At 49.1% G+C, this 16830-nt stretch overlaps 27 non-coding genes across 27 annotated transcripts; all 27 read left to right on the top strand.

Moving 5' to 3' along the window:
- Positions 1-183: 183 nt before the first annotated feature.
- On the top strand, positions 184-257 carry Trnan-guu (transfer RNA asparagine (anticodon GUU)). The gene has a single exon. It is a non-coding gene; the product is annotated as a tRNA-Asn (tRNA).
- A 689-nt stretch (positions 258-946) lies between these two features.
- Trnat-cgu (transfer RNA threonine (anticodon CGU)) lies at positions 947-1018 on the top strand. Its single transcript has one exon. It is a non-coding gene; the product is annotated as a tRNA-Thr (tRNA).
- Positions 1019-1336: 318 nt separating this feature from the next.
- Positions 1337-1410, top strand: Trnan-guu (transfer RNA asparagine (anticodon GUU)). The gene has a single exon. It is a non-coding gene; the product is annotated as a tRNA-Asn (tRNA).
- A 1079-nt stretch (positions 1411-2489) lies between these two features.
- On the top strand, positions 2490-2563 carry Trnan-guu (transfer RNA asparagine (anticodon GUU)). Its single transcript has one exon. It is a non-coding gene; the product is annotated as a tRNA-Asn (tRNA).
- A 689-nt stretch (positions 2564-3252) lies between these two features.
- On the top strand, positions 3253-3324 carry Trnat-cgu (transfer RNA threonine (anticodon CGU)). Its single transcript has one exon. It is a non-coding gene; the product is annotated as a tRNA-Thr (tRNA).
- Positions 3325-3642: 318 nt separating this feature from the next.
- Trnan-guu (transfer RNA asparagine (anticodon GUU)) lies at positions 3643-3716 on the top strand. The gene has a single exon. It is a non-coding gene; the product is annotated as a tRNA-Asn (tRNA).
- A 1079-nt stretch (positions 3717-4795) lies between these two features.
- On the top strand, positions 4796-4869 carry Trnan-guu (transfer RNA asparagine (anticodon GUU)). The gene has a single exon. It is a non-coding gene; the product is annotated as a tRNA-Asn (tRNA).
- Positions 4870-5558: 689 nt separating this feature from the next.
- Positions 5559-5630, top strand: Trnat-cgu (transfer RNA threonine (anticodon CGU)). The gene has a single exon. It is a non-coding gene; the product is annotated as a tRNA-Thr (tRNA).
- A 318-nt stretch (positions 5631-5948) lies between these two features.
- On the top strand, positions 5949-6022 carry Trnan-guu (transfer RNA asparagine (anticodon GUU)). The gene has a single exon. It is a non-coding gene; the product is annotated as a tRNA-Asn (tRNA).
- Positions 6023-6711: 689 nt separating this feature from the next.
- Trnat-cgu (transfer RNA threonine (anticodon CGU)) lies at positions 6712-6783 on the top strand. The gene has a single exon. It is a non-coding gene; the product is annotated as a tRNA-Thr (tRNA).
- A 318-nt stretch (positions 6784-7101) lies between these two features.
- On the top strand, positions 7102-7175 carry Trnan-guu (transfer RNA asparagine (anticodon GUU)). Its single transcript has one exon. It is a non-coding gene; the product is annotated as a tRNA-Asn (tRNA).
- A 689-nt stretch (positions 7176-7864) lies between these two features.
- On the top strand, positions 7865-7936 carry Trnat-cgu (transfer RNA threonine (anticodon CGU)). Its single transcript has one exon. It is a non-coding gene; the product is annotated as a tRNA-Thr (tRNA).
- A 318-nt stretch (positions 7937-8254) lies between these two features.
- On the top strand, positions 8255-8328 carry Trnan-guu (transfer RNA asparagine (anticodon GUU)). Its single transcript has one exon. It is a non-coding gene; the product is annotated as a tRNA-Asn (tRNA).
- Positions 8329-9017: 689 nt separating this feature from the next.
- On the top strand, positions 9018-9089 carry Trnat-cgu (transfer RNA threonine (anticodon CGU)). The gene has a single exon. It is a non-coding gene; the product is annotated as a tRNA-Thr (tRNA).
- Positions 9090-9407: 318 nt separating this feature from the next.
- On the top strand, positions 9408-9481 carry Trnan-guu (transfer RNA asparagine (anticodon GUU)). The gene has a single exon. It is a non-coding gene; the product is annotated as a tRNA-Asn (tRNA).
- Positions 9482-10170: 689 nt separating this feature from the next.
- Trnat-cgu (transfer RNA threonine (anticodon CGU)) lies at positions 10171-10242 on the top strand. Its single transcript has one exon. It is a non-coding gene; the product is annotated as a tRNA-Thr (tRNA).
- Positions 10243-10560: 318 nt separating this feature from the next.
- Trnan-guu (transfer RNA asparagine (anticodon GUU)) lies at positions 10561-10634 on the top strand. The gene has a single exon. It is a non-coding gene; the product is annotated as a tRNA-Asn (tRNA).
- A 689-nt stretch (positions 10635-11323) lies between these two features.
- On the top strand, positions 11324-11395 carry Trnat-cgu (transfer RNA threonine (anticodon CGU)). The gene has a single exon. It is a non-coding gene; the product is annotated as a tRNA-Thr (tRNA).
- A 318-nt stretch (positions 11396-11713) lies between these two features.
- Trnan-guu (transfer RNA asparagine (anticodon GUU)) lies at positions 11714-11787 on the top strand. Its single transcript has one exon. It is a non-coding gene; the product is annotated as a tRNA-Asn (tRNA).
- Positions 11788-12476: 689 nt separating this feature from the next.
- Positions 12477-12548, top strand: Trnat-cgu (transfer RNA threonine (anticodon CGU)). Its single transcript has one exon. It is a non-coding gene; the product is annotated as a tRNA-Thr (tRNA).
- A 318-nt stretch (positions 12549-12866) lies between these two features.
- On the top strand, positions 12867-12940 carry Trnan-guu (transfer RNA asparagine (anticodon GUU)). The gene has a single exon. It is a non-coding gene; the product is annotated as a tRNA-Asn (tRNA).
- Positions 12941-13629: 689 nt separating this feature from the next.
- Positions 13630-13701, top strand: Trnat-cgu (transfer RNA threonine (anticodon CGU)). The gene has a single exon. It is a non-coding gene; the product is annotated as a tRNA-Thr (tRNA).
- Positions 13702-14019: 318 nt separating this feature from the next.
- On the top strand, positions 14020-14093 carry Trnan-guu (transfer RNA asparagine (anticodon GUU)). Its single transcript has one exon. It is a non-coding gene; the product is annotated as a tRNA-Asn (tRNA).
- Positions 14094-14782: 689 nt separating this feature from the next.
- On the top strand, positions 14783-14854 carry Trnat-cgu (transfer RNA threonine (anticodon CGU)). The gene has a single exon. It is a non-coding gene; the product is annotated as a tRNA-Thr (tRNA).
- Positions 14855-15172: 318 nt separating this feature from the next.
- On the top strand, positions 15173-15246 carry Trnan-guu (transfer RNA asparagine (anticodon GUU)). The gene has a single exon. It is a non-coding gene; the product is annotated as a tRNA-Asn (tRNA).
- A 689-nt stretch (positions 15247-15935) lies between these two features.
- Trnat-cgu (transfer RNA threonine (anticodon CGU)) lies at positions 15936-16007 on the top strand. Its single transcript has one exon. It is a non-coding gene; the product is annotated as a tRNA-Thr (tRNA).
- Positions 16008-16325: 318 nt separating this feature from the next.
- On the top strand, positions 16326-16399 carry Trnan-guu (transfer RNA asparagine (anticodon GUU)). Its single transcript has one exon. It is a non-coding gene; the product is annotated as a tRNA-Asn (tRNA).
- Positions 16400-16830: the final 431 nt, after the last annotated feature.

Genomic DNA, 16830 nt, shown 5'->3' with positions numbered 1-16830 from the left:
TAGGCAGAACAGTGGTTTGTATGCATTTTGTAGTATAATGTCATTCGTTTATGAGCGTCGCTACAGTGTGCATGCACGTTATCCATGTGAAGAGGCATAAGCAGATGCTACCATTCTGCGAGATTCCTGCAGAATGTGTACGAATTGCGTTGATATAGAGAGCACAAGTGAGCCAAAGTCAACGCCTCCGTGGCGCAATCGGCTAGCGCGTTCGGCTGTTAACCGAAAGGTTGGTGGTTCAAACCCACCCGGGGGCGACATCGTTTTAACCGTCACCGAGGTGAGGACATATGTCAACTTTGTTAGAGATACACAGCTAGTGTGGCAATTTGGCTGCGAAGGAGTGATGCCACAGATGCTTATACACATTCAGGCAGGTGGCACTGTAGGTAAAAACATGACCCTACACAGACGTTCTACTGTTTTCCTATTTATTCACCATGTGTGACACTGCAGTGGAGCGGCGCCCACTACAAAAGACGTTTTATTTACATTCAATTTCAGCGTATACGTCGCGAGTGCCATATGACAGGGCCTGTCTCTCGATGTCGATTTGTATTTTGTGTCTCTTAAGTGTCGGTCTGCAGTAGGCCGCTGTTGGCCGAGCGACGTGCAGTCGCCTTACATGAAGCCCCATGGGCAACGCCAGTGCCACTGTGAACAACAGCAAACTGTAGCCAGAGAGTGGAGCCGAAAGGCGCATTTCGCAGTCGAGCCACGTTATCCCAAAAGCTGTGCACTAGGACAAGAAATTGCAGACTGCAAACTTTTGGTGGCCTGACGGTCGTCGCCGATCGTAAGGGCGAAACAGTCGAGAGATTTGGTGAACGGCAATGTGGACACTCCCAGCAGCAGCAGTGCGCCAAATCAATTATCTGGTCGAGGGCTGCAAGATTCAGTGTGATGAAGTGAGAATTCGGGGATAGCTCGCAATTTCAAAGCTGCCGCCTTCTTAGCTCAGCGGTAGAGCACTGGTCTCGTAAACCAGGAGTCGTGAGTTCGAACCTCACAGAAGGCATCCATTTTTTTAACTTTCCTGCAACGTGCGGAGCTACCTCGAGCAATATCTATCACATGGCAGTACACTGAATGAAAGGGATGTTCTACAACCTATGTCAAGTATTCTACTGGCCTAGGAGGTTTTCTGAATGCATAGGCAGAACAGTGGTTTGTATGCATTTTGTAGTATAATGTCATTCGTTTATGAGCGTCGCTACAGTGTGCATGCACGTTATCCATGTGAAGAGGCATAAGCAGATGCTACCATTCTGCGAGATTCCTGCAGAATGTGTACGAATTGCGTTGATATAGAGAGCACAAGTGAGCCAAAGTCAACGCCTCCGTGGCGCAATCGGCTAGCGCGTTCGGCTGTTAACCGAAAGGTTGGTGGTTCAAGCCCACCCGGGGGCGACATCGTTTTAACCGTCACCGAGGTGAGGACATACGTCAACTTTGTTAGAGATACACAGCTAGTGTGGCAATTTGGCTGCGAAGGAGTGATGCCACAGATGCTTATACACATTCAGCCAGGTGGCACTGTAGGTAAAAACATGACCCTACACAGACGTTCTACTGTTTTCCTATTTATTCACCATGTGTGACACTGCAGTGGAGCGGCGCCCACTACAAAAGACGTTTTATTTACATTCAATTTCAGCGTATACGTCGAGAGTGCCATATGACAGGGCCTGTCTCTCGATGTCGATTTGTATTTTGTGTCTCTTAAGTGTCGGTCTGCAGTAGGCCGCTGTTGGCCGAGCGACGTGCAGTCGCCTTACATGAAGCCCCATGGGCAACGCCAGTGCCACTGTGAACAACAGCAAACTGTGGCCAGAGAGTGGAGCCGAAAGGCGCATTTCGCAGTCGAGCCACGTTATCCCAAAAGCTGTGCACTAGGACAAGAAATTGCAGACTGCAAACTTTTGGTGGCCTGACGGTCGTCGCCGATCGTAAGGGCGAAACAGTCGAGAGATTTGGTGAACGGCAATGTGGACACTCCCAGCAGCAGCAGTGCGCCAAATCAATTATCTGGTCGAGGGCTGCAAGATTCAGTGTGATGAAGTGAGAATTCGGGGATAGCTCGCAAATTCAGAGCTGCCGCCTTCTTAGCTCAGTGGTACATCACTGGTCTAGTAAACCAGGAGTCGTGAGTTGGAACCTCACAGAAGGCATCCATTTTTTTAACTTTCCTGCAATGTGCGGAGCTACCTCGAGCAATGTCTATCACATGGCAGTACACTAAATGAAAGGGATGTTCTACAACCTATGACAAGTATTCTACTGGCCTAGGAGGTTTTCTGAATGCATAGGCAGAACAGTGGTTTGTATGCATTTTGTAGTATAATGTCATTCGTTTATGAGCGTCGCTACAGTGTGCATGCACGTTATCCATGTGAAGAGGCATAAGCAGATGCTACCATTCTGCGAGATTCCTGCAGAATGTGTACGAATTGCGTTGATATAGAGAGCACAAGTGAGCCAAAGTCAACGCCTCCGTGGCGCAATCGGCTAGCGCGTTCGGCTGTTAACCGAAAGGTTGGTGGTTCAAGCCCACCCGGGGGCGACATCGTTTTAACCGTCACCGAGGTGAGGACATACGTCAACTTTGTTAGAGATACACAGCTAGTGTGGCAATTTGGCTGCGAAGGAGTGATGCCACAGATGCTTATACACATTCAGGCAGGTGGCACTGTAGGTAAAAACATGACCCTACACAGACGTTCTACTGTTTTCCTATTTATTCACCATGTGTGACACTGCAGTGGAGCGGCGCCCACTACAAAAGACGTTTTATTTACATTCAATTTCAGCGTATACGTCGCGAGTGCCATATGACAGGGCCTGTCTCTCGATGTCGATTTGTATTTTGTGTCTCTTAAGTGTCGGTCTGCAGTAGGCCGCTGTTGGCCGAGCGACGTGCAGTCGCCTTACATGAAGCCCCATGGGCAACGCCAGTGCCACTGTGAACAACAGCAAACTGTAGCCAGAGAGTGGAGCCGAAAGGCGCATTTCGCAGTCGAGCCACGTTATCCCAAAAGCTGTGCACTAGGACAAGAAATTGCAGACTGCAAACTTTTGGTGGCCTGACGGTCGTCGCCGATCGTAAGGGCGAAACAGTCGAGAGATTTGGTGAACGGCAATGTGGACACTCCCAGCAGCAGCAGTGCGCCAAATCAATTATCTGGTCGAGGGCTGCAAGATTCAGTGTGATGAAGTGAGAATTCGGCGATAGCTCGCAATTTCAAAGCTGCCGCCTTCTTAGCTCAGCGGTAGAGCACTGGTCTCGTAAACCAGGAGTCGTGAGTTCGAACCTCACAGATGGCATCCATTTTTTTAACTTTCCTGCAACGTGCGGAGCTACCTCGAGCAATATCTATCACATGGCAGTACACTGAATGAAAGGGATGTTCTACAACCTATGTCAAGTATTCTACTGGCCTAGGAGGTTTTCTGAATGCATAGGCAGAACAGTGGTTTGTATGCATTTTGTAGTATAATGTCATTCGTTTATGAGCGTCGCTACAGTGTGCATGCACGTTATCCATGTGAAGAGGCATAAGCAGATGTTACCATTCTGCGAGATTCCTGCAGAATGTGTACGAATTGCGTTGATATAGAGAGCACAAGTGAGCCAAAGTCAACGCCTCCGTGGCGCAATCGGCTAGCGCGTTCGGCTGTTAACCGAAAGGTTGGTGGTTCAAGCCCACCCGGGGGCGACATCGTTTTAACCGTCACCGAGGTGAGGACATACGTCAACTTTGTTAGAGATACACAGCTAGTGTGGCAATTTGGCTGCGAAGGAGTGATGCCACAGATGCTTATACACATTCAGGCAGGTGGCACTGTAGGTAAAAACATGACCCTACACAGACGTTCTACTGTTTTCCTATTTATTTACCATGTGTGACACTGCAGTGGAGCGCCGCTCACTACAAAAGACGTTTTATTTACATTCAATTTCAGCGTATACGTCGCGAGTGCCATATGACAGGGCCTGTCTCTCGATGTCGATTTGTATTTTGTGTCTCTTAAGTGTCGGTCTGCAGTAGGCCGCTGTTGGCCGAGCGACGTGCAGTCGCCTTACATGAAGCCCCATGGGCAACGCCAGTGCCACTGTGAACAACAGCAAACTGTGGCCAGAGAGTGGAGCCGAAAGGCGCATTTCGCAGTCGAGCCACGTTATCCCAAAAGCTGTGCACTAGGACAAGAAATTGCAGACTGCAAACTTTTGGTGGCCTGACGGTCGTCGCCGATCGTAAGGGCGAAACAGTCGAGAGATTTGGTGAACGGCAATGTGGACACTCCCAGCAGCAGCAGTGCGCCAAATCAATTATCTGGTCGAGGGCTGCAAGATTCAGTGTGATGAAGTGAGAATTCGGGGATAGCTCGCAAATTCAGAGCTGCCGCCTTCTTAGCTCAGTGGTACATCACTGGTCTAGTAAACCAGGAGTCGTGAGTTGGAACCTCACAGAAGGCATCCATTTTTTTAACTTTCCTGCAATGTGCGGAGCTACCTCGAGCAATGTCTATCACATGGCAGTACACTAAATGAAAGGGATGTTCTACAACCTATGACAAGTATTCTACTGGCCTAGGAGGTTTTCTGAATGCATAGGCATAACAGTGGTTTGTATGCATTTTGTAGTATAATGTCATTCGTTTATGAGCGTCGCTACAGTGTGCATGCACGTTATCCATGTGAAGAGGCATAAGCAGATGCTACCATTCTGCGAGATTCCTGCAGAATGTGTACGAATTGCGTTGATATAGAGAGCAAAAGTGAGCCAAAGTCAACGCCTCCGTGGCGCAATCGGCTAGCGCGTTCGGCTGTTAACCGAAAGGTTGGTGGTTCAAGCCCACCCGGGGGCGACATCGTTTTAACCGTCACCGAGGTGAGGACATACGTCAACTTTGTTAGAGATACACAGCTAGTGTGGCAATTTGGCTGCGAAGGAGTGATGCCACAGATGCTTATACACATTCAGGCAGGTGGCACTGTAGGTAAAAACATGACCCTACACAGACGTTCTACTGTTTTCCTATTTATTCACCATGTGTGACACTGCAGTGGAGCGGCGCCCACTACAAAAGACGTTTTATTTACATTCAATTTCAGCGTATACGTCGCGAGTGCCATATGACAGGGCCTGTCTCTCGATGTCGATTTGTATTTTGTGTCTCTTAAGTGTCGGTCTGCAGTAGGCCGCTGTTGGCCGAGCGACGTGCAGTCGCCTTACATGAAGCCCCATGGGCAACGCCAGTGCCACTGTGAACAACAGCAAACTGTAGCCAGAGAGTGGAGCCGAAAGGCGCATTTCGCAGTCGAGCCACGTTATCCCAAAAGCTGTGCACTAGGACAAGAAATTGCAGACTGCAAACTTTTGGTGGCCTGACGGTCGTCGCCGATCGTAAGGGCGAAACAGTCGAGAGATTTGGTGAACGGCAATGTGGACACTCCCAGCAGCAGCAGTGCGCCAAATCAATTATCTGGTCGAGGGCTGCAAGATTCAGTGTGATGAAGTGAGAATTCGGCGATAGCTCGCAATTTCAAAGCTGCCGCCTTCTTAGCTCAGCGGTAGAGCACTGGTCTCGTAAACCAGGAGTCGTGAGTTCGAACCTCACAGATGGCATCCATTTTTTTAACTTTCCTGCAACGTGCGGAGCTACCTCGAGCAATATCTATCACATGGCAGTACACTGAATGAAAGGGATGTTCTACAACCTATGTCAAGTATTCTACTGGCCTAGGAGGTTTTCTGAATGCATAGGCAGAACAGTGGTTTGTATGCATTTTGTAGTATAATGTCATTCGTTTATGAGCGTCGCTACAGTGTGCATGCACGTTATCCATGTGAAGAGGCATAAGCAGATGTTACCATTCTGCGAGATTCCTGCAGAATGTGTACGAATTGCGTTGATATAGAGAGCACAAGTGAGCCAAAGTCAACGCCTCCGTGGCGCAATCGGCTAGCGCGTTCGGCTGTTAACCGAAAGGTTGGTGGTTCAAGCCCACCCGGGGGCGACATCGTTTTAACCGTCACCGAGGTGAGGACATACGTCAACTTTGTTAGAGATACACAGCTAGTGTGGCAATTTGGCTGCGAAGGAGTGATGCCACAGATGCTTATACACATTCAGGCAGGTGGCACTGTAGGTATAAACATGACCCTACACAGACGTTCTACTGTTTTCCTATTTATTCACCATGTGTGACACTGCAGTGGAGCGGCGCCCACTACAAAAGACGTTTTATTTACATTCAATTTCAGCGTATACGTCGCGAGTGCCATATGACAGGGCCTGTCTCTCGATGTCGATTTGTATTTTGTGTCTCTTAAGTGTCGGTCTGCAGTAGGCCGCTGTTGGCCGAGCGACGTGCAGTCGCCTTACATGAAGCCCCATGGGCAACGCCAGTGCCACTGTGAACAACAGCAAACTGTAGCCAGAGAGTGGAGCCGAAAGGCGCATTTCGCAGTCGAGCCACGTTATCCCAAAAGCTGTGCACTAGGACAAGAAATTGCAGACTGCAAACTTTTGGTGGCCTGACGGTCGTCGCCGATCGTAAGGGCGAAACAGTCGAGAGATTTGGTGAACGGCAATGTGGACACTCCCAGCAGCAGCAGTGCGCCAAATCAATTATCTGGTCGAGGGCTGCAAGATTCAGTGTGATGAAGGGAGAATTCGGGGATAGCTCGCAAATTCAGAGCTGCCGCCTTCTTAGCTCAGTGGTACATCACTGGTCTCGTAAACCAGGAGTCGTGAGTTCGAACCTCTCAGAAGGCATCCATTTTTTTAATTTTCCTGCAACGTGCGGAGCTACCTCGAGCAATGTCTATCACATGGCAGTACACTGAATGAGAGGGATGTTCTACAACCTATGACAAGTATTCTACTGGCCTAGGAGGTTTTCTGAATGCATAGGCAGAACAGTGGTTTGTATGCATTTTGTAGTATAATGTCATTCGTTTATGAGCGTCGCTACAGTGTGCATGCACGTTATCCATGTGAAGAGGCATAAGCAGATGCTACCATTCTGCGAGATTCCTGCAGAATGTGTACGAATTGCGTTGATATAGAGAGCAAAAGTGAGCCAAAGTCAACGCCTCCGTGGCGCAATCGGCTAGCGCGTTCGGCTGTTAACCGAAAGGTTGGTGGTTCAAGCCCACCCGGGGGCGAAATCGTTTTAACCGTCACCGAGGTGAGGACATACGTCAACTTTGTTAGAGATACACAGCTAGTGTGGCAATTTGGCTGCGAAGGAGTGATGCCACAGATGCTTATACACATTCAGGCAGGTGGCACTGTAGGTATAAACATGACCCTACACAGACGTTCTACTGTTTTCCTATTTATTCACCATGTGTGACACTGCAGTGGAGCGGCGCCCACTACAAAAGACGTTTTATTTACATTCAATTTCAGCGTATACGTCGCGAGTGCCATATGACAGGGCCTGTCTCTCGATGTCGATTTGTATTTTGTGTCTCTTAAGTGTCGGTCTGCAGTAGGCCGCTGTTGGCCGAGCGACGTGCAGTCGCCTTACATGAAGCCCCATGGGCAACGCCAGTGCCACTGTGAACAACAGCAAACTGTAGCCAGAGAGTGGAGCCGAAAGGCGCATTTCGCAGTCGAGCCACGTTATCCCAAAAGCTGTGCACTAGGACAAGAAATTGCAGACTGCAAACTTTTGGTGGCCTGACGGTCGTCGCCGATCGTAAGGGCGAAACAGTCGAGAGATTTGGTGAACGGCAATGTGGACACTCCCAGCAGCAGCAGTGCGCCAAATCAATTATCTGGTCGAGGGCTGCAAGATTCAGTGTGATGAAGGGAGAATTCGGGGATAGCTCGCAAATTCAGAGCTGCCGCCTTCTTAGCTCAGTGGTACATCACTGGTCTCGTAAACCAGGAGTCGTGAGTTCGAACCTCTCAGAAGGCATCCATTTTTTTAATTTTCCTGCAACGTGCGGAGCTACCTCGAGCAATGTCTATCACATGGCAGTACACTGAATGAGAGGGATGTTCTACAACCTATGACAAGTATTCTACTGGCCTAGGAGGTTTTCTGAATGCATAGGCAGAACAGTGGTTTGTATGCATTTTGTAGTATAATGTCATTCGTTTATGAGCGTCGCTACAGTGTGCATGCACGTTATCCATGTGAAGAGGCATAAGCAGATGCTACCATTCTGCGAGATTCCTGCAGAATGTGTACGAATTGCGTTGATATAGAGAGCAAAAGTGAGCCAAAGTCAACGCCTCCGTGGCGCAATCGGCTAGCGCGTTCGGCTGTTAACCGAAAGGTTGGTGGTTCAAGCCCACCCGGGGGCGAAATCGTTTTAACCGTCACCGAGGTGAGGACATACGTCAACTTTGTTAGAGATACACAGCTAGTGTGGCAATTTGGCTGCGATGGAGTGATGCCACAGATGCTTATACACATTCAGGCAGGTGGCACTGTAGGTAAAAACATGACCCTACACAGAAGTTCTACTGTTTTCCTATTTATTCACCATGTGTGACACTGCAGTGGAGCGGCGCCCACTACAAAAGTCGTTTTATTTACATTCAATTTCAGCGTATACGTCTCGAGTGCCATATGACAGGGCCTGTCTCTCGATGTCGATTTGTATTTTGTGTCTCTTAAGTGTCGGTCTGCAGTAGGCCGCTGTTGGCCGAGCGACGTGCAGTCGCCTTACATGAAGCCCCATGGGCAACGCCAGTGCCACTGTGAACAACAGCAAACTGTAGCCAGAGAGTGGAGCCGAAAGGCGCATTTCGCAGTCGAGCCACGTTATCCCAAAAGCTGTGCACTAGGACAAGAAATTGCAGACTGCAAACTTTTGGTGGCCTGACGGTCGTCGCCGATCGTAAGGGCGAAACAGTCGACAGATTTGGTGAACGGCAATGTGGACACTCCCAGCAGCAGCAGTGCGCCAAATCAATTATCTGGTCGAGGGCTGCAAGATTCAGTGTGATGAAGGGAGAATTCGGGGATAGCTCGCAAATTCAGAGCTGCCGCCTTCTTAGCTCAGCGGTACATCACTGGTCTCGTAAACCAGGAGTCGTGAGTTCGAACCTCACAGAAGGCATCCATTTTTTTAATTTTCCTGCAACGTGCGGAGCTACCTCGAGCAATGTCTATCACATGGCAGTACACTGAATGAGAGGGATGTTCTACAACCTATGACAAGTATTCTACTGGCCTAGGAGGTTTTCTGAATGCATAGGCAGAACAGTGGTTTGTATGCATTTTGTAGTATAATGTCATTCGTTTATGAGCGTCGCTACAGTGTGCATGCACGTTATCCATGTGAAGAGGCATAAGCAGATGCTACCATTCTGCGAGATTCCTGCAGAATGTGTACGAATTGCGTTGATATAGAGAGCAAAAGTGAGCCAAAGTCAACGCCTCCGTGGCGCAATCGGCTAGCGCGTTCGGCTGTTAACCGAAAGGTTGGTGGTTCAAGCCCACCCGGGGGCGAAATCGTTTTAACCGTCACCGAGGTGAGGACATACGTCAACTTTGTTAGAGATACACAGCTAGTGTGGCAATTTGGCTGCGATGGAGTGATGCCACAGATGCTTATACACATTCAGGCAGGTGGCACTGTAGGTAAAAACATGACCCTACACAGAAGTTCTACTGTTTTCCTATTTATTCACCATGTGTGACACTGCAGTGGAGCGGCGCCCACTACAAAAGACGTTTTATTTACATTCAATTTCAGCGTATACGTCGCGAGTGCCATATGACAGGGCCTGTCTCTCGATGTCGATTTGTATTTTGTGTCTCTTAAGTGTCGGTCTGCAGTAGGCCGCTGTTGGCCGAGCGACGTGCAGTCGCCTTACATGAAGCCCCATGGGCAACGCCAGTGCCACTGTGAACAACAGCAAACTGTAGCCAGAGAGTGGAGCCGAAAGGCGCATTTCGCAGTCGAGCCACGTTATCCCAAAAGCTGTGCACTAGGACAAGAAATTGCAGACTGCAAACTTTTGGTGGCCTGACGGTCGTCGCCGATCGTAAGGGCGAAACAGTCGAGAGATTTGGTGAACGGCAATGTGGACACTCCCAGCAGCAGCAGTGCGCCAAATCAATTATCTGGTCGAGGGCTGCAAGATTCAGTGTGATGAAGTGAGAATTCGGCGATAGCTCGCAATTTCAAAGCTGCCGCCTTCTTAGCTCAGTGGTAGAGCACTGGTCTCGTAAACCAGGAGTCGTGAGTTCGAACCTCACAGAAGGCATCCATTTTTTTAACTTTCCTGCAACGTGCGGAGCTACCTCGAGCAATATCTATCACATGGCAGTACACTGAATGAAAGGGATGTTCTACAACCTATGTCAAGTATTCTACTGGCCTAGGAGGTTTTCTGAATGCATAGGCAGAACAGTGGTTTGTATGCATTTTGTAGTATAATGTCATTCGTTTATGAGCGTCGCTACAGTGTGCATGCACGTTATCCATGTGAAGAGGCATAAGCAGATGCTACCATTCTGCGAGATTCCTGCAGAATGTGTACGAATTGCGTTGATATAGAGAGCACAAGTGAGCCAAAGTCAACGCCTCCGTGGCGCAATCGGCTAGCGCGTTCGGCTGTTAACCGAAAGGTTGGTGGTTCAAGCCCACCCGGGGGCGAAATCGTTTTAACCGTCACCGAGGTGAGGACATACGTCAACTTTGTTAGAGATACACAGCTAGTGTGGCAATTTGGCTGCGAAGGAGTGATGCCACAGATGCTTATACACATTCAGGCAGGTGGTACTGTAGGTATAAACATGACCCTACACAGACGTTCTACTGTTTTCCTATTTATTCACCATGTGTGACACTGCAGTGGAGCGGCGCCCACTACAAAAGACGTTTTATTTACATTCAATTTCAGCGTATACGTCGCGAGTGCCATATGACAGGGCCTGTCTCTCGATGTCGATTTGTATTTTGTGTCTCTTAAGTGTCGGTCTGCAGTAGGCCGCTGTTGGCCGAGCGACGTGCAGTCGCCTTACATGAAGCCCCATGGGCAACGCCAGTGCCACTGTGAACAACAGCAAACTGTAGCCAGAGAGTGGAGCCGAAAGGCGCATTTCGCAGTCGAGCCACGTTATCCCAAAAGCTGTGCACTAGGACAAGAAATTGCAGACTGCAAACTTTTGGTGGCCTGACGGTCGTCGCCGATCGTAAGGGCGAAACAGTCGAGAGATTTGGTGAACGGCAATGTGGACACTCCCAGCAGCAGCAGTGCGCCAAATCAATTATCTGGTCGAGGGCTGCAAGATTCAGTGTGATGAAGTGAGAATTCGGGGATAGCTCGCAAATTCAGAGCTGCCGCCTTCTTAGCTCAGTGGTACATCACTGGTCTCGTGAACCAGGAGTCGTGAGTTCGAACCTCTCAGAAGGCATCCATTTTTTTAATTTTCCTGCAACGTGCGGAGCTACCTCGAGCAATGTCTATCACATGGCAGTACACTGAATGAAAGGGATGTTCTACAACCTATGACAAGTATTCTACTGGCCTAGGAGGTTTTCTGAATGCATAGGCATAACAGTGGTTTGTATGCATTTTGTAGTATAATGTCATTCGTTTATGAGCGTCGCTACAGTGTGCATGCACGTTATCCATGTGAAGAGGCATAAGCAGATGCTACCATTCTGAGAGATTCCTGCAGAATGTGTACGAATTGCTTTGATATAGAGAGCACAAGTGAGCCAAAGTCAACGCCTCCGTGGCGCAATCGGCTAGCGCGTTCGGCTGTTAACCGAAAGGTTGGTGGTTCAAGCCCACCCGGGGGCGAAATAGTTTTAACCGTCACCGAGGTGAGGACATACGTCAACTTTGTTAGAGATACACAGCTAGTGTGGCAATTTGGCTGCGATGGAGTGATGCCACAGATGCTTATACACATTCAAGCAGGTGGCACTGTAGGTAAAAACATGACCCTACACAGAAGTTCTACTGTTTTCCTATTTATTCACCATGTGTGACACTGCAGTGGAGCGGCGCCCACTACAAAAGACGTTTTATTTACATTCAATTTCAGCGTATACGTCGCGAGTGCCATATGACAGGGCCTGTCTCTCGATGTCGATTTGTATTTTGTGTCTCTTAAGTGTCGGTCTGCAGTAGGCCGCTGTTGGCCGAGCGACGTGCAGTCGCCTTACATGAAGCCCCATGGGCAACGCCAGTGCTACTGTGAACAACAGCAAACTGTAGCCAGAGAGTGGAGCCGAAAGGCGCATTTCGCAGTCGAGCCACGTTATCCCAAAAGCTGTGCACTAGGACAAGAAATTGCAGACTGCAAACTTTTGGTGGCCTGACGGTCGTCGCCGATCGTAAGGGCGAAACAGTCGAGAGATTTGGTGAACGGCAATGTGGACACTCCCAGCAGCAGCAGTGCGCCAAATCAATTATCTGGTCGAGGGCTGCAAGATTCAGTGTGATGAAGTGAGAATTCGGCGATAGCTCGCAATTTCAAAGCTGCCGCCTTCTTTGCTCAGTGGTAGAGCACTGGTCTCGTAAACCAGGAGTCGTGAGTTCGAACCTCACAGAAGGCATCCATTTTTTTAACTTTCCTGCAACGTGCGGAGCTACCTCGAGCAATATCTATCACATGGCAGTACACTGAATGAAAGGGATGTTCTACAACCTATGTCAAGTATTCTACTGGCCTAGGAGGTTTTCTGAATGCATAGGCAGAACAGTGGTTTGTATGCATTTTGTAGTATAATGTCATTCGTTTATGAGCGTCGCTACAGTGTGCATGCACGTTATCCATGTGAAGAGGCATAAGCAGATGCTACCATTCTGCGAGATTCCTGCAGAATGTGTACGAATTGCGTTGATATAGAGAGCACAAGTGAGCCAAAGTCAACGCCTCCGTGGCGCAATCGGCTAGCGCGTTCGGCTGTTAACCGAAAGGTTGGTGGTTCAAGCCCACCCGGGGGCGAAATCGTTTTAACCGTCACCGAGGTGAGGACATACGTCAACTTTGTTAGAGATACACAGCTAGTGTGGCAATTTGGCTGCGAAGGAGTGATGCCACAGATGCTTATACACATTCAGGCAGGTGGCACTGTAGGTATAAACATGACCCTACACAGACGTTCTACTGTTTTCCTATTTATTCACCATGTGTGACACTGCAGTGGAGCGGCGCCCACTACAAAAGACGTTTTATTTACATTCAATTTCAGCGTATACGTCGCGAGTGCCATATGACAGGGCCTGTCTCTCGATGTCGATTTGTATTTTGTGTCTCTTAAGTGTCGGTCTGCAGTAGGCCGCTGTTGGCCGAGCGACGTGCAGTCGCCTTACATGAAGCCCCATGGGCAACGCCAGTGCCACTGTGAACAACAGCAAACTGTAGCCAGAGAGTGGAGCCGAAAGGCGCATTTCGCAGTCGAGCCACGTTATCCCAAAAGCTGTGCACTAGGACAAGAAATTGCAGACTGCAAACTTTTGGTGGCCTGACGGTCGTCGCCGATCGTAAGGGCGAAACAGTCGAGAGATTTGGTGAACGGCAATGTGGACACTCCCAGCAGCAGCAGTGCGCCAAATCAATTATCTGGTCGAGGGCTGCAAGATTCAGTGTGATGAAGTGAGAATTCGGGGATAGCTCGCAAATTCAGAGCTGCCGCCTTCTTAGCTCAGTGGTACATCACTGGTCTCGTGAACCAGGAGTCGTGAGTTCGAACCTCTCAGAAGGCATCCATTTTTTTAATTTTCCTGCAACGTGCGGAGCTACCTCGAGCAATGTCTATCACATGGCAGTACACTGAATGAAAGGGATGTTCTACAACCTATGACAAGTATTCTACTGGCCTAGGAGGTTTTCTGAATGCATAGGCATAACAGTGGTTTGTATGCATTTTGTAGTATAATGTCATTCGTTTATGAGCGTCGCTACAGTGTGCATGCACGTTATCCATGTGAAGAGGCATAAGCAGATGCTACCATTCTGAGAGATTCCTGCAGAATGTGTACGAATTGCTTTGATATAGAGAGCACAAGTGAGCCAAAGTCAACGCCTCCGTGGCGCAATCGGCTAGCGCGTTCGGCTGTTAACCGAAAGGTTGGTGGTTCAAGCCCACCCGGGGGCGAAATAGTTTTAACCGTCACCGAGGTGAGGACATACGTCAACTTTGTTAGAGATACACAGCTAGTGTGGCAATTTGGCTGCGATGGAGTGATGCCACAGATGCTTATACACATTCAAGCAGGTGGCACTGTAGGTAAAAACATGACCCTACACAGAAGTTCTACTGTTTTCCTATTTATTCACCATGTGTGACACTGCAGTGGAGCGGCGCCCACTACAAAAGACGTTTTATTTACATTCAATTTCAGCGTATACGTCGCGAGTGCCATATGACAGGGCCTGTCTCTCGATGTCGATTTGTATTTTGTGTCTCTTAAGTGTCGGTCTGCAGTAGGCCGCTGTTGGCCGAGCGACGTGCAGTCGCCTTACATGAAGCCCCATGGGCAACGCCAGTGCTACTGTGAACAACAGCAAACTGTAGCCAGAGAGTGGAGCCGAAAGGCGCATTTCGCAGTCGAGCCACGTTATCCCAAAAGCTGTGCACTAGGACAAGAAATTGCAGACTGCAAACTTTTGGTGGCCTGACGGTCGTCGCCGATCGTAAGGGCGAAACAGTCGAGAGATTTGGTGAACGGCAATGTGGACACTCCCAGCAGCAGCAGTGCGCCAAATCAATTATCTGGTCGAGGGCTGCAAGATTCAGTGTGATGAAGGGAGAATTCGGGGATAGCTCGCAAATTCAGAGCTGCCGCCTTCTTAGCTCAGTGGTACATCACTGGTCTCGTAAACCAGGAGTCGTGAGTTCGAACCTCTCAGAAGGCATCCATTTTTTTAATTTTCCTGCAACGTGCGGAGCTACCTCGAGCAATGTCTATCACATGGCAGTACACTGAATGAGAGGGATGTTCTACAACCTATGACAAGTATTCTACTGGCCTAGGAGGTTTTCTGAATGCATAGGCAGAACAGTGGTTTGTATGCATTTTGTAGTATAATGTCATTCGTTTATGAGCGTCGCTACAGTGTGCATGCACGTTATCCATGTGAAGAGGCATAAGCAGATGCTACCATTCTGCGAGATTCCTGCAGAATGTGTACGAATTGCGTTGATATAGAGAGCAAAAGTGAGCCAAAGTCAACGCCTCCGTGGCGCAATCGGCTAGCGCGTTCGGCTGTTAACCGAAAGGTTGGTGGTTCAAGCCCACCCGGGGGCGAAATCGTTTTAACCGTCACCGAGGTGAGGACATACGTCAACTTTGTTAGAGATACACAGCTAGTGTGGCAATTTGGCTGCGATGGAGTGATGCCACAGATGCTTATACACATTCAGGCAGGTGGCACTGTAGGTAAAAACATGACCCTACACAGAAGTTCTACTGTTTTCCTATTTATTCACCATGTGTGACACTGCAGTGGAGCGGCGCCCACTACAAAAGACGTTTTATTTACATTCAATTTCAGCGTATACGTCGCGAGTGCCATATGACAGGGCCTGTCTCTCGATGTCGATTTGTATTTTGTGTCTCTTAAGTGTCGGTCTGCAGTAGGCCGCTGTTGGCCGAGCGACGTGCAGTCGCCTTACATGAAGCCCCATGGGCAACGCCAGTGCTACTGTGAACAACAGCAAACTGTAGCCAGAGAGTGGAGCCGAAAGGCGCATTTCGCAGTCGAGCCACGTTATCCCAAAAGCTGTGCACTAGGACAAGAAATTGCAGACTGCAAACTTTTGGTGGCCTGACGGTCGTCGCCGATCGTAAGGGCGAAACAGTCGAGAGATTTGGTGAACGGCAATGTGGACACTCCCAGCAGCAGCAGTGCGCCAAATCATTTATCTGGTCGAGGGCTGCAAGATTCAGTGTGATGAAGGGAGAATTCGGGGATAGCTCGCAAATTCAGAGCTGCCGCCTTCTTAGCTCAGTGGTACATCACTGGTCTCGTAAACCAGGAGTCGTGAGTTCGAACCTCTCAGAAGGCATCCATTTTTTTAATTTTCCTGCAACGTGCGGAGCTACCTCGAGCAATGTCTATCACATGGCAGTACACTGAATGAGAGGGATGTTCTACAACCTATGACAAGTATTCTACTGGCCTAGGAGGTTTTCTGAATGCATAGGCAGAACAGTGGTTTGTATGCATTTTGTAGTATAATGTCATTCGTTTATGAGCGTCGCTACAGTGTGCATGCACGTTATCCATGTGAAGAGGCATAAGCAGATGCTACCATTCTGCGAGATTCCTGCAGAATGTGTACGAATTGCGTTGATATAGAGAGCAAAAGTGAGCCAAAGTCAACGCCTCCGTGGCGCAATCGGCTAGCGCGTTCGGCTGTTAACCGAAAGGTTGGTGGTTCAAGCCCACCCTGGGGCGAAATCGTTTTAACCGTCACCGAGGTGAGGACATACGTCAACTTTGTTAGAGATACACAGCTAGTGTGGCAATGTGGCTGCGATGGAGTGATGCCACAGATGCTTATACACATTCAGGCAGGTGGCACTGTAGGTAAAAACATGACCCTACACAGAAGTTCTACTGTTTTCCTATTTATTCACCATGTGTGACACTGCAGTGGAGCGGCGCCCACTACAAAAGACGTTTTATTTACATTCAATTTCAGCGTATACGTCTCGAGTGCCATATGACAGGGCCTGTCTCTCGATGTCGATTTGTATTTTGTGTCTCTTAAGTGTCGGTCTGCAGTAGGCCGCTGTTGGCCGAGCGACGTGCAGTCGCCTTACATGAAGCCCCATGGGCAACGCCAGTGCCACTGTGAACAACAGCAAACTGTAGCCAGAGAGTGG

Source organism: Schistocerca gregaria, chromosome 5 (genome assembly GCF_023897955.1).
Source record: "Schistocerca gregaria isolate iqSchGreg1 chromosome 5, iqSchGreg1.2, whole genome shotgun sequence".
Classification (NCBI taxonomy): Eukaryota; Metazoa; Arthropoda; class Insecta; order Orthoptera; family Acrididae; genus Schistocerca; species Schistocerca gregaria.
Note: the sequence above shows the minus strand (reverse complement) of the source record. Positions and strands in the feature narration are given on the sequence as shown.